The sequence below is a fragment of the Anomaloglossus baeobatrachus genome, chromosome 5 (assembly GCF_048569485.1).
Source record: "Anomaloglossus baeobatrachus isolate aAnoBae1 chromosome 5, aAnoBae1.hap1, whole genome shotgun sequence".
Lineage (NCBI taxonomy): Eukaryota > Metazoa > Chordata > Amphibia > Anura > Aromobatidae > Anomaloglossus > Anomaloglossus baeobatrachus.
This window is the reverse complement of record NC_134357.1, coordinates 237,599,022-237,614,066: the sequence shown is the minus strand read 5'-3', so window position 1 is coordinate 237,614,066 and position 15,045 is coordinate 237,599,022.

Sequence of the window (15,045 nt, the reverse complement as noted above, 5' to 3'; positions counted from 1 at the left end):
GGGGACTTAGCACATATCTGGTGGACCTGCCCAATAGTTTCGGACCTCTGGTGGGAAGTGGGATCTATCATTCATAATTTCTGTGACAGTCAAAACATAAAATCCCGGAGGTCCTGTTATTCAACAACAGACCAACTAGGGTAACTAATCACTGTCATAGACTGATAAGTTTCCTCACATTAGCCACCAAGATATATATTGCCAGTCAATGGAAATCCCCCACCCTCTCTAGAGCAGCAGTCATACAAAAGGTCCATAACATTATGTAAAGGCCCCGTTAAACGCAACGACGTATCTAACAATATATCGCTGGGGTCACGGATTCCGTGACGCACATCCGGCATCGTTAGCGACGTCGTTGCATATGACACCAACGAACGGCCGTTAACGATCAAAAATACTTACCTTATTGTTGATCGTTGACACGTCGTTCATTTTTAAAAAATTGTTGATTGTTGAGGACGCAGGTTGTTCGTCGTTCCCGAGGCCGCACACATCGCTACGTGTGACACCTCAGGAATGACTAACTACAGCTTACCTGCGGCCGCCGGCAATGAGGAAGGAAGGAGGTGGGCGGGATGTTACGGCCGCTCATCTCCGCCCCTCCACTTCTATTGGGCGGCTGCTTAGTGACGCTGCTGTGACGCTGCACAAACCGCCCCCTTAGAACGGAGGCGGTTCGCCGTCCACAGCGACGTTGCTGGGCAGGTAAGTATGTGTGACGGTTCCTAACGATTTTGTGCACCACAGGCAGCGATTTGCCCGTGACGCACAAACGACGGGGGCGAGTGCTTCCACCAGCGATATCGCTAACGATATCGCTGCATGTAAAGCACCTTTTAGACGAAAAAAATTGAGGCAATCAGGTCTGACACTACTGAATTATTCCATAAGGTCTGGGATCCATGGGTACAGTCTCAATTACCGCTCTCTATGACCAGCACCATTTCGATATCTATGTCATGTGCGGTGTATTGTAGTATAATCATTACGCTTACTCTATATAACTTTTTACCCGATAAATCGAAGTGTATAGATTAGATGGAAGTGACATCGGTTTTCCGTATGTTATTTATAATCTGATTTCTATTTCCTTTTATTTTATGTTCTCAGGAGATTGGATATCTCCAACAGTTCTCTTAAGCCCCCTTTACATAGTACAATATATCTTACGATGTGTCGGCGGGGTCACATCGTAAGTGACGCACATCCGGCATCGTAAGGTACATTGTACTGTGTGACAGGTACGTGCGATTGCGATTGAACGTTAAAACGTTCATCGCATGCACATCGTTCATTTCTCTAGAATTGAACGTCAGATTGTTCATCGTACCCGGGGTAGCACACATCGCAGCGTGTGACACCCCGGGAACGATGAACAGATCTTACCTGCGTCCTGCGGCTCCCGACCAGCTATGCGGAAGGAGGAGGTGGGCGGGATGTTTACTTCCCGCTCAGCTCCGCCCCTCCGTTTTGATTGGCCGGCTGGCGCGTGACGTCGATGTGATGCCGAACGTCCCTCCCACTCCAGGAAGAGGACGTTCGCTGCCCACAGCGAGGTCGTATGGAAGGTAAGTACGTGTGATGGGGGTTAATCGTATGTGCGTCACGTTCAACAAATTGAACGTGCCGCACATACGATGGGGGCGGTTACGATCGCATACGTTATCGTATGCAAGATTGCAACGTGTAAAGCAGGCTTTAATGTTGGAAATTGAGTGGTTTGGAGGATTAGGTTATACTCAGGATACTATAGAGCAATATATGACTTTCGTGCCTGCTTTTATAAAAAATAGCTGCTGTATAATAAGCTGTGAACCTTAAGGGCATTATCCCCTGTACATTTTACAATGTTGTAATATGTTTGTTTATTCTTTGAATCTCTCAATAAAATAATTGTTGAAACTAAAATTAACCCAATCTTGTTACCAGCAATGCAAGCAATGCGTTTTGAAGAATAAAAACTTATTTCAGTTTGATGGAACAATACTAAAAATGGAAAAGAATGTTGCATGAGAATAAAGGATGGGATGGAGGAGATGGCAGATTTTGGTATTGTACATTTAATAAAAGCATAAAGTAATACAGAGTTTTCCATACAGTTCACCAGTGAGGTAGAGGAGTGCTTCCTTGCTGCGTATAAATAAAGGCCATCGTGTTTTTAGAGCATACCGATTTTGTTTTTTATGGTGACTCCTCCCAAGATCAACAACTTCCTATCACTTTATTATGGTTTTCTAACATTTTATTATTCAGCTTTTCATTTATTGTTCGCCCATTAGCCTATTTAATTGTATAAATGCGATTAAAAAAAAGACTAAAATAAGAAAAGTAGTCATAGACCCATCCCTAGTATCAGCAAATAATTCTAGGCTCTTCCTTCAAGCAAAGCTCCACAGCATAAAGCAGTTCTGTAATATACATTGATGACCAGAACGGATCCCTTTCTGAGCAGATAATACTTGACAACCACTGAGTAAGTTTGCGTTCTTGAGATATGTCCATGTCTGTAAAGAAAATTAGGAACTGTCACAATTTCCATAAGAACACTGCAGTAGCCCATCAATTCCCTTTAGGCAATGTAATGGTAATGGCACCTATATTCTGCTGCTGGTGGCACTGGCAGGGCAGCTGCAGGGGTTTCCTGTACTGCTTGCCTAATGACACCCACTTGAACACAGAATCACAGAAGAGTGACTATAAACATTAAGTTTTTGTTTTTTTGTTCTTTTTTCCTTCAAAAAAGTGCATGTTTTAGTGGCGGCAGCAGGAAAATAAATATACATTGTATACAGGAAAAAAGATTAAAAGTTCATACTGTAATCAAGGTGCAAATTGTGGTTTTACTAAGTATATTGGCAGGTTTACATACACACACATACACAGTACCAGTCAACAGTTTGGGCATACCTGCTCATGTAATGGTTTTCCTTATTTTACTGGGCCAGTAAAATCGTACTAGAGGCGTTGTGTTTGGTATCAATGTAACTGTAAAATCGAGATATAAAATATGATGCTAATATCTTTCACCTGTGTGACCCAGGGGCCAAGATATGTAAAAAGCTAGAATTATGGAACTTTGTGAACAATCTCAAGCCCAGCCCACAAGAGACAGTAAAATGATGTCACAGAGAAAGGGGGGTCACTAAGGCATAAGAGAGACTCGCTCCAAGAGGGGAGTCAGTCAGTACTTGGAGGGCATCAGAAAGGGTGATGCTGGCCGTTCTACCATCTTGGAGTCCTTCCCTCCCTAAGTAGACGCCACTTCTATGGCACAAGCTTAGTAAGTTTCACGTTTATACCTTTTATTTTATGTAACTGTCTATACTGTATTTGTATTGTTCCCTTTTGTAAATTCTTGTATATTGTTTTAAACACTGCCTATTTTCGGATTAAATATATAAAAATTTAATAGTTTCTTTCCTCATGCTTTATATACGAATCGAATAAACCCGAACGGCCTTATGCTATCTGAAACGGGTCCCCAGCTATCCCGGAAAAGCTGGGTGGTGGCAGCGTAATTTGTTATTGCATAGAATTTTGGTGTGCTATTATTAAGGGTACCGAGGTGTATATTTATATATTCCATTAGCGGGGATCGGTGATATAAACATTTACCCTTGCTGTGAGACCTCCACTATTTGGCATTATCAGCTCAGCAGCCTCATTTTATGCATTGTCCTGCAGTACCAAAAGTGGCCGGCAGACAAGGGGGCGCTAGAGAGTAGTCGTGTGTAACAAATCAACGAACAGCTGCGGGATTTTCTGAGTGACTTCCCCGGCTGTTCATGACAAATTGGTGGCAGCGGTGGGATGTCCACATTTTAGATTCAAACTGAAAGGAGCAGAATCATAAAGGAACGTATGTTTTGCAGAGACAGTTTTGGTACACAGCTCCATGCAGAGTCGAGCCCTATTCCACAACTGGTCTAAGCCAGAATATGGAAAGAACCACACAGCTAAGAGATACAGAAAAAGAAGCTACAGCATTCCCTTAAGACATAAAGGTCAGTCTGGAAAAATACTAGAATCTTGAAGGTATCCTCAAGTGCAGTCATATAAACCATCAATCACCATATTGAAACTGACTCTCATGAGGACTGCCCCAGGAAAGCTAGACAAATAATTACTTCTGCTGCAGAGGATACGTTAGTCAGACAGCCTCAGAAAACACAAACTGAGAGGGCTTCAGATACAACTCAACATCATGTGTCCAGAGGAGACTGCGATAAGCTGACCTATGTGATCAATTGGCTGCAAAGAAGCCATTATTGAGGACCTAGTTTACGCCAAGCATCACAAGGACTGGACTTTGGATCAGTAAGATCTATACTGTGATCTGATGAGTTGAAATTTGAGATTTCGGGTAGCAAATGCCATGTCTGTGGGAGATGCGGATGGTTTCTACACGTGTGGTACCGAAGGTGGAGGAAGGATGGTGTGTTGATGCTTTGTTTGTGTTGGTAATTTTTCCAAATTTATGGCATACCTACCCAGCATGACTACCACGGCATTCTGTAACAACATACCATCCCATTTCAATTGTAATTAATGGGACAATCATTTGTGTTGCAACAGGACTATGGCCCAAAACAACTTCAGGTTATGTAAAGACTAAAGGCCACATCTCACTAAGCAACATCGCTAGCAACATCGCTGCTGAGGCACGACTTGCTAGCGATGTTGCTGTTTGTGACATCCAGCAACAACCTGGCCCCTGCTGTGAGGTCGCTGGTTGTTGCTGAATGTCCTGGACCATTTTTTAGTTGTTGCTCTCCCGCTGTGAAGCACACATCACTGTGTGTGACAGCGAGAGAGCAACAACTGAATGTGCAGTGAGCAGGGAGACGGCTTCTGCGGACGCTGGTAACCAATGTAAATATCAGGTAACCAAGAAACCCTTTCCTTGGTTACCCGATATTTACCTTCGTTACCAGCGTCCGCCGCTCCCACGCTGTCAGTGCCGACTCCCTGCTCCTTGCACACATAGCCAGACTACACATCGGGTAATTAACCCGATGTGTACTCTGGCTAGGAGTGCAGGGAGCCAGCGCTAAGCGGTGTGCGCTGGTAACCAAGGTAAATATCGGGTTGCTTACCCGATATTTACCTTAGTTACCAAGTGTAGCATAGCATCCACACGTCGCTGCTGGCTGGAGGCTGGTCACTGGTTGCTGGTGAGATCTGCCTGTCTGACAGCTCACCAGCAACCCGGGTATCGACGCTCCAGCGATCCCTGCCAGGTCAGGTTGCTGGTGGGATCGCTCGAGCGTTGCTTAGTGTGACGGTACCTTTAGTGACTAAGAAGGAGGGGGATAGAGTGTGGTATCAGATGACATGGCCTCCACAATTATCCTACCTCAACTCAACTGAGATGTTTTTGGAGAAAATGGACCACAAAGTCAAAGCAGCCAACAAGTGCTCAGCACATCTGGAAACATTCAAGACTGTTGGAAGCTATTCCAGGTGACTAACTGAAGTACTTCTCTTCACAACAACTTCAAGAAGTACTTTTCTACCATTAACAATGTCTTTGCCTCCTATTACCGAAGATGGGATCACTGGAATATTTTTATACAAGGTATTACATAAATAAATATTTATAACTACTTAAAAACCTTTTTATAGCATGAATCCTTTTATTGAAACCTTCAGTCATGCTTTCTTGACAATATGCTTATATTCCTGGAATGGAAGCCTGTGAACATGGTTAAGATTTGTATATGTTCATTGCTCTTCCTTTTACCCACTCCCTCTTCACCTTGTTTTTCCTTGCCTCCACCCTTCTCCCCTTTTTTATCCCCAATAAAGTAATTACTTTACCTTCCCTCCCCTCTCCTTTCTCTTTTCCTATACCTATCCCCCCCAGATAAAAAAGTTTTATTCATACAATAGATCCCCACTTGTATTCAAATAATGGTTGTGATGCATAATAATATCTTGATTGTGTGTATTTGATATGTTATTCTGTTAACTTTATCTTAATAAAAATATATGAAAACAGGTGACTAACTGACTAACTTATGAATCTGCTTGACAGAATGCCCAGGGAGTGTAAATGTGTAATCAGAGTATCAGAGAGCTATAGTTTATAGGTTGCTTTACACGTTACAATTTCATATACGATCTCGTATGCAATCGCACACGCCTCCATCGTTTGTGCGGCTCGGGCAATTTGTTGCCCGTGTCATACAAACGAGTAAACTTCCGTCACACATACTTACCTTCCAAATGACCTCGCTCTGGGCGGCGAATATCCACTTCCTGAAGGGGGAGGTACGTTCGGCATCACACCGACGTCACACAGCGGCCGCCCAATAGAAGCGGAGGGGCGGAGATGAGCGGGACATAAACATCCTGCCCACCTCCTTCCTTCCGCATTGCAGGTGGGACGCAGGTAATATGTGTTCATCGTTCCCTGGGTGTCACACGGAGCGACGTGTGCTGCCCTGGGTACGATGAACAACTCGACGTTCAATTTTTAGAAAATGAACGACGTGTATGCAATCAACGTTTTAACGCACAATCAGGGTCGCACGTAGGTGTCACACGCTACGATATCACTAACGATGCCGGATGTGCGTCACCAACAATGTGACCCCGCTGACATCTCGTTAGATATATCATAGCGTGTAAAGCCCGCTTAACTCATAGCTTGGTTTGTTTTACACGTTTGTTTTTTTGTTTTTTAACCTTTTTGTCCATACATTTGCCTTCACAGTTTTGCCGCCTTAAACTTACGATATGGACATTCCAATAACAACAAGGTAATCCATTGCATAAACAGGTGCGCCCAAAATTCCGACTGGTACTGTACATATAAAGCTATCTGTGTGTATCCATGAGAGAAGTTGCATTTATGACTTATGTATTTGTTTAGAATATGTTATCTCATAAAGTCTATAGAGCATTCAAAGCAACCTTGTGGCATAAAGGGTTCTCCATAGCCAAATCCGGTAGCAAGGTCCAGCACTGTACAAGCAGTCGAAGAGATATTAACTTGTATTGATATGAATAAGTATGTGGTCTTCAATGCTGACAACAGCTCATATAGTGATGCTGTCCTTGAGTCTGTCTCATTTTAAAGCTACAGTTTTATCCATTGCGATAACACTTTGAAGTAAGAAAAATTAGGTAGAGCATAAAAATAATCATTGTATAAAAATAATCTCCATAGTTATACACTGTCCACATCTTCAGGTTCAAAGGCAAAGAAGTGGGTTATTTAAAGTTCTTCTGGTGTCTCCCCCACATTACTCTGCCGAGTGATCCTGGCTTTGCGGGTGAGGTGCTCGGCCTCCTGTAGGCGCTTAGTGACAAGCGCTGCCCCTTGAAGCTCGGATACAGACTGAGACTTCGCAGCATGGCCTGTCCGGGATGACTCTACAGATCGATGAACTCCAGGCTTCTTTTTGTGTCTGGATGGCCGGTGGGCAGATGATGTACTATTGGGGGCTGGGGAAGGAGGAGCGCTACTTCCAAATACCTATAAAAATATACAATTATAGAAAAAGTCAGTATTGGGATTTTTGTTTTTTGTGCATTTAATATCACATCAGTTTACATGAAGATTATATGACCATATTCCACTTACATTTTTAGGCTCAACATTCTATGCTGATCTGTGTAACACTGATTATATTGAAACAGCACAACATAGCCCAGTAAGTGGCACATGATCACTGTAATCAGGGTTTCTGCACCTACATTATGGTGAAAAAAACCTGCTGACAGATGTGCTGTAATATTGTGCAGAGCTGATACAAAGTTTCCAAACTCTATAAACAAAGTTAACTGATGTGTGACTGCCCAAAGCAGCCACTAGGGGAAGCTTAGGTGCTTATTGCATATAATTGAGTTCAATATATAAACTGCATGCGGTGCAGGCAACAAGCAGAAAACATATGCATTAAAGTGGCCAATCTTTGCTCTTATCTCTTTTCCACTATTCCTCTAAGTAATCAGTTATTTGTTTGTTTTTTCAAATCCATTGAAAACAAAAGCACTAAGAGTCTTTACATTTGCAATAAAAGGATACCCACACAAGCAAAATTAGAATATATTAAATATTTTTTAAAGTGCTGAAGGGTATAACAATGATTGAATACATATAAATAATAGAATAACCAGAAGGGAGCTGTGCTGGAGGGAAAGAGAACCCCACGTGTCCCAGAAACTAGAAAGGGAGTTAGTTCCCCAAATCTAGAAGTGATCATAGAGGATTAACGGCAAGTGCCGATGGTGAGAGGCAGCTGCATGAATGATTTAAGCCTCACATGTAGTAATTAAACTACCGTGTGTAATATAATAGAAGCAGCGTTACTCACCAGAAGGGATCACAGTGAAACCGGGATAAAACACGTGGGGACCGGCGTCCCAACACGTGTTTCGCGTTGGTGTGCTTCGTCGGGGGACAGATAAGAGAAGTGCACATGTACAGACCTTATAAAGGCACCCGGAGTCAAAAAGCCGCCCACCCCATGCGCGTCACGGGAATACCCGGAGGCAGGAGAAAGTGCCGAGGATCGGCGTCCACAGCAGAGACCGGATGGAAGAAAGAACTTCCTCTGACGTCACCAATGTTTTCCGGTCCTGCTGTTAAGGACGCCACCACGGCCATGTCCTGGCAACGGGTCCTCCCCGTGATGCGTCACCAAAACCCCGCCCAGGTAAGGAAATCACTCCCGGCCCGCCGTCCATAGTGAAGAGTGAGTTCCCCACAGGGGGAAATCCTCATTCCCCTCCATGAATGGCACAACGTCGCCGATTCCGCGCACAGACCTGGAGAAGACCCAATGCTGAGAGTTCCTCATAATGAGAAAAGGGGACGATCAGTGTGACAGCAAGGAGTGCCCAGAATTCAAAGACACATGCAGCAATTAGAAGGAAAAAACAGTGCGGTATTTTATCAAGCAAAACACATATTTTATAGTTAAAAATATAGTTGAATTGATGTATAACATTGTATAACCAATAAGTATATAGTCGCCGCAGGTCTTCTGTGAATTCATTACACTGGGCTCCAGTCCTTGGATAGAGAGATGTCTTCATATAGAAAATCAGGCTTCATCCATTATGGTTGTAACCCCAGTAATTCAAATAGTTGGGCTGGTAATGAGCGGAGAGGGGACGGGATGAGCGGAGAGGGGACGGGATGGGCGGGAAAAGATGGGAAGGAGAAAAAGGGAGGGGGGGGAAAGGAAAAAAGGCTAGATGAGGAAAGAGGGTGCCATATCACTATAAAGGACAAAATAAAAGACACACTGTTAAAAAAGAGAACCATAATAACTGTCACATTATCGAATCGCATGAGCAATCCAAATCCAGGCATTATAAAATTTTGGAGTAAAAATTATTGTAAGACAACCGTGCAGACACACACGTAAAAACTCGCATATATCTGCACGGTGGCACCACTGCATCATACCCAGTCGGAGGAAAAAAATGGCCCCACAGGTGGACAAAAAGGCCAATGAGAAGCAGAGGAGGTTATCTAGCACCAAGAAAAAGGTCTCCTGAATCTTGATACAACTCATAGAGACAGACTACAAAAAAGGTGCAAAAGTGAGACGCTCATTAAGGCCATAAGGCGACATGGTACCCAAGGTAAAGATCCAGCGACATTCCACCTGTGCAAGTCGCTTTTTGATATCTCCACCCCGTATACCAAGATGTACCTTGTCAATACCACGGATCTTCAGATATCTGGGGTCACAATTGTGAACCTCTCTGAAGTGCCGGGGTATTGTTTTCAAGGACTCTAGGTTGGTGATTTCCTTAGCTGCGAGGATGTCACGCACATGTTCTCTTGTACGTATACGGAGTTCCCGGGAGGTCAATCCGATATATATCTTGCCACAGCCACATACGGCGTAGTAAATTACGCCGGATGTGCTGCATGAGATATATTCTCGGATAGAGAAATCCCTTTTCCCATCTGCCGAAGAGAAATGGGTAGCCCGAACGATATTTTGACATCCCCGGCAGCTACCACAGGGATAACATCCAACACGTGGAGGACCACAGCCAAAGAGGGGAGGTGCCTTCGCCACATAGTGGCTATGTACCAGCATATCTTTAAGGCTCCTACCCCTCCTGGCCGTCATGAGAGGACGTACTGGGAGGTATCCCTCAAGTGAGGGTTCAGTTCGAAGGATACCCCAATGTTTATTCAGCACCCCTGATATTTGGTCCCATTGACGGCAATAGGTGGAGATAAATCTAGCAACTGGTCTAGATGCAATGTCATTGGGACTATTCTCAACCAACAGTTGGTCACGTTGGGAGTATTTAGCTCTCTGGTATCCATGCTTAATGGATCTACGACTATAGCCTCTGCTGGTGAACCTCTCCCTCATGTCTCTAGATTCACTCTCAAAGGTGCGATCCGTAGAGTAGAGTCTGCGTAAACGCAGAAACTGCCCTGTCGGAATTGCATTGACCGTAGACTGTGGATGTGCAGAGGTAGCATGAAGGAGAGAATTCACCGCAGTTGTTTTTCGAAAGATATTCGTGGACACCATGCCGTCATGTTCGATTGAGATCCTGATATCCAGGAAATCAATAGTTCTTGGGCCAATATGATAGGTCAAAAAAATATTACGGTTGTTGGCATTGAGACGACGCACAAAGTCTTCGAATTCAGAACCGGTTCCCCCCCAGATGACAAGAATGTCATCTATATAGCGGAGCCATGACTGCGCATGGGAGCTCGCCAGCACGCCATCCCCGAAAACCTCCCTCTCCTAAAAACCGAGAAAGAGGTTTGCATAGGATGGCGCGCAGGCCACCCCATCGCAGTCCCCCGCCGCTGGAGGAAGAACCGGTCCCGAAAAACGAAGAAATTGTGCGTCAGCACAAACTCCAACAACTCCATAATAAGGTTGGATAATGACCCATCAATAATGCTGGCATCAAGAAAAAATCTCACAGCCTTTAGCCCATCTTGATGGCCAATACTGGAATAGAGGGCCTCCCCATCCATTGTAGCCAGTGATATATCCTCCTCCAGAACCAAACCTTCCAGCCGCTGCAGGACGTCCGATGTATCTCTGACATAAGAGGGCAACGTCTCCACGAGTGGGTGCAAATAATGTTCAATAAATTTGCATGTGACGTCGCAAAGCCCTCCCATGCCAGAGACTATAGGACGTCCTGGGGGTACACTGGGGTTTTTATGGATCTTTGGGAGGAGGTAAAAAGTGGGAACAACTGGTGATTTGACAAGGAGACCCTCATAGACTTTCTTAGGGATAGTACCTGCCTCAAAGGCCCTCAGCAGTATCAGCTCTAAATCATGTACATAATTCCTCACTGGATTATAATGGAGAGGTTCATATGAATCACGGTCTTTAAGCTGCCTCCATGCCTCACGTTCATATAATTCTACCGGCCAGATCACCACGTTGCCCCCTTTGTCTGCAGGTTTGATAACCACGCCCTCTAGGGCCTGTATCTCTCTCAGCGCTCGTTCTTGCTGTTTTGAGAGGTTATTAATACCGCCTCTCCAGGAGAGTTCTTGAATATCCCTGGTGACCAAGTCTCCAAAGATTTGAATCGGAGGGCAGAGTGACAAAGGGGGGAACGTGGTTGATCTTGGCATGGTATGTCGGGGTAATTTACCTGGTGGGTGGTTCGTGGACTCCTCCTCCAACTCCTCAAGTGCCGCCAGGGCCTCTTGTTCCTTAGTTGACAGGCACTGTTCTCCTGAGGATTTCTTAGAGTGTAATTTATGCAGCACCAACTTCCGCAGGAACAAATGGAGGTCCTTAGTTACTGAAAAAACATTAAAATTAGACTGAGGAACAAAAGTCAGTCGTAGTTTAAGGACCTCCAGCTGTGTTGAAGTCAGCCGGTGCTTAGACAGATTAATTACCTCAAGGTTGGTATCACCGCCCTTTCTCTGTATTGGAAGAGGAGTCCCGCGCCCCCCACCCGGGGCTGTTGAATTTTTATTCCGGGTTGTGGCAGCTCTGGTATTAGGTCTAATATTTTTAGCTCTATCTCCAATTTGTTCTTCATCCAGTGAGGAGACAGATGATGCCGAAACTGACACTGATGAGGCGTGATGTTTCTTTTTGCCTAGGGAAGTTCCATGCCAGCGAAAGACCTGACCATTTCTATAGTCCATTACATCTCGTTGATACTTCTTAGTCTTGGTGCTTAGAATCTCCCTCTCCCATTTGGAAAATTCTTTCTCAAGTGTATCATTAAATTTTGTCAACTCATCGGGGGTTAACTCCGAGGATAGCTGGGCTTGGGCATCAGATATCTCTGTTTCCAACTCAAGAATGGACTTTTCATTCATCTCAATAAGAAGCTGCATAAAGGTATTAGAACAGCCTGTAGCAGCTTCCTCCCACCTCTTTTTAAGGGATTCCTCTGATACCACAAATGAGGGAAATACTTTAACCCTCAATCCCCTCGGGACCAACCCCCTTTCCATATATCTTTTCATAAATGCCACATTCCACCAAAGGCGTGTTTTTCTATTAAGCATTGTTTTGAGACTATTCATGCGATCTAGGGCAGTCCTGGAACTCATTGTATATATCTCCTCCCCTCCAGCTTCAAAGACCCGATCCAGTTGCGTTTCCCACGTTTTCTCGCGGGCTTTATGATCCATTGGACCCTGAAAGAAGGCTGTGATAAACCACAGTATAGTTACAATTAAACACACAAGAGGATCGATTGGAAATCGCATGATCACAGGAGCAACAACTCATACATCGTATTGAAAACAAAAGCACTAAGAGTCTTTACATTTGCAATAAAAGGATACCCACACAAGCAAAATTAGAATATATTAAATATATATTAAAGTGCTGAAGGGTATAACAATGATTGAATACATATAAATAATAGAATAACCAGAAGGGAGCTGTGCTGGAGGGAAAGAGAACCCCACGTGTCGCAGAAACTAGAAAGGGAGTTAGTTCCCCAAATCTAGAAGTGATCATAGAGGATTAACGGCAAGTGCCGATGGTGAGAGGCAGCTGCATGAATGATTTAAGCCTCACATGTAGTAATTAAACTACCGTGTGTAATATAATAGAAGCAGCGTTTCTCACCAGAAGGGATCACAGTGAAACCGGGATAAAACACGTGGGGACCGGCGTCCCAACACGTGTTTCGCGTTGGTGTGCTTCGTCGGGGGACAGATAAGAGAAGTGCACATGTACAGACCTTATAAAGGCACCCGGAGTCAAAAAGCTGCCCACCCCATGCGCGTCACGGGAATACCCGGAGGCAGGAGAAAGTGCCGAGGATCGGCGTCCACAGCAGAGACCGGATGGAAGAAAGAACTTCCTCTGACGTCACCAATGTTTTCCGGTCCTGCTGTTAAGGACGCCACCACGGCCATATCCCGGCAACGGGTCCTCCCCGTGACGCGTCACCAAAACCCCGCCCAGGTAAGGAAATCACTCCCGGCCCGCCGTCCATAGTGAAGAGTGAGTTCCCCACAGGGGGAAATCCTCATTCCCCTCCATGAATGGCACAACGTCGCCGATTCCGCGCACAGACCTGGAGAAGACCCAATGCTGAGAGTTCCTCATAATGAGAAAAGGGGACGATCAGTGTGACAGCAAGGACTGCCCAGAATTCAAAGACACATGCAGCAATTAGAAGGAAAAAACAGTGCGGTTTTTTATCAAGCAAAACACATATTTTATAGTTATAAATATAGTTGAATTGATGTATAACATTGTATAACCAATAAGTATATAGTCGCCGCAGGTCTTCTGTGAATTCATTACACTGGGCTCCAGTCCTTGGATAGAGAGATGTCTTCATATAGAAAATCAGGCTTCATCCATTATGGTTGTGACCCCAGTAATTCAAATAGGTGGGCTGGTAATGAGCGGAGAGGGGACGGGATGGGCGGGAAAAGATGGGAAGGAGAAAAAGGGAGGGGGGGGAAGGAAAAAAGGCTAGATGAGGAAAGAGGGTGCCATATCACTATAAAGGACAAAACCATTATATGGTTCAGAATATTTGGGTCTTTTTATTTACTAATGTTATATTCCTTACCAAGGGGACGTTGCCTACAGGATAATATTGCAAAGCAGCCTAAAGACAACCCCCAGAGAATGCTGAGAACAAAGCCCACTGGCAAAGGCCATAAAAATCATGACTAAATTAAAAGATAACATTTCTCTGGAACCAGACAATGGAAAAATAAAAAATATATATATCAGTCAGGGGAACAGTGGGAATAAAACAAGAGCTCTGGAAATCTAACATCTAGTGCAAGTGTGTTCATTCCATGGGCAGGAGCATCCACAGTAAGGTGTTAATGAAGAAGACCATCAGTATTCGGTGTAATCTGATCACACCAGACACTGACCGGTTCTTCACTAGGACAACTGATACAGAAATGAGAAACAAGTGAAAGAGATGGTCGATGTCTGATGCAATCTACAAACTATGCAGATTGCACCAAACACTGATCGTCTTCTTCATCAAGACCTTGAGTGCCCCAGGAAAGGACAGCACTTGCACTAGATCTCCGGTGCGAAAGGAATGGACTGAAAGAACCGTGACCTGTCAATCAGCTAGAGGCAGCAGGTAGGAGAATAGGGAAGAGAGGTAGCAATAAGTGAAGTCCCCAACTACTAAACTTAAGGCTTATTTGCATAAAATTCAACAATAAATTTCTCCAAAATGTAAATTTAGATTTCTAAAATAAAGGTATACATGTAATCAGCATTACAGTGCATTTATGTGGATGGCATTAGTTTGAGGTATAAAAACCTGGTGACAGTTCTGAGATATAGTGTATAGTCTTTGCATTAAAATGGGTTATGTGGGACTATTTAACCTTTTTACTTTGAGCTTAAAGGAAATCTGTCAGTTGATTTTGTAGTACAATACTAATGTTATCTTTAAGTAGGGCTTAAGGAGACCTTTCAGAATCACTAACTTTTATAGCTCTACATTATTTTGTTTTAAGCTCCAAAGAATTCAGTGTGACTACAGTCTAGCACAGACCTGGGCAAGGGGCGGCCCGCGGGCCACATCCGGCCCGCCTACTGTCTGTGACTG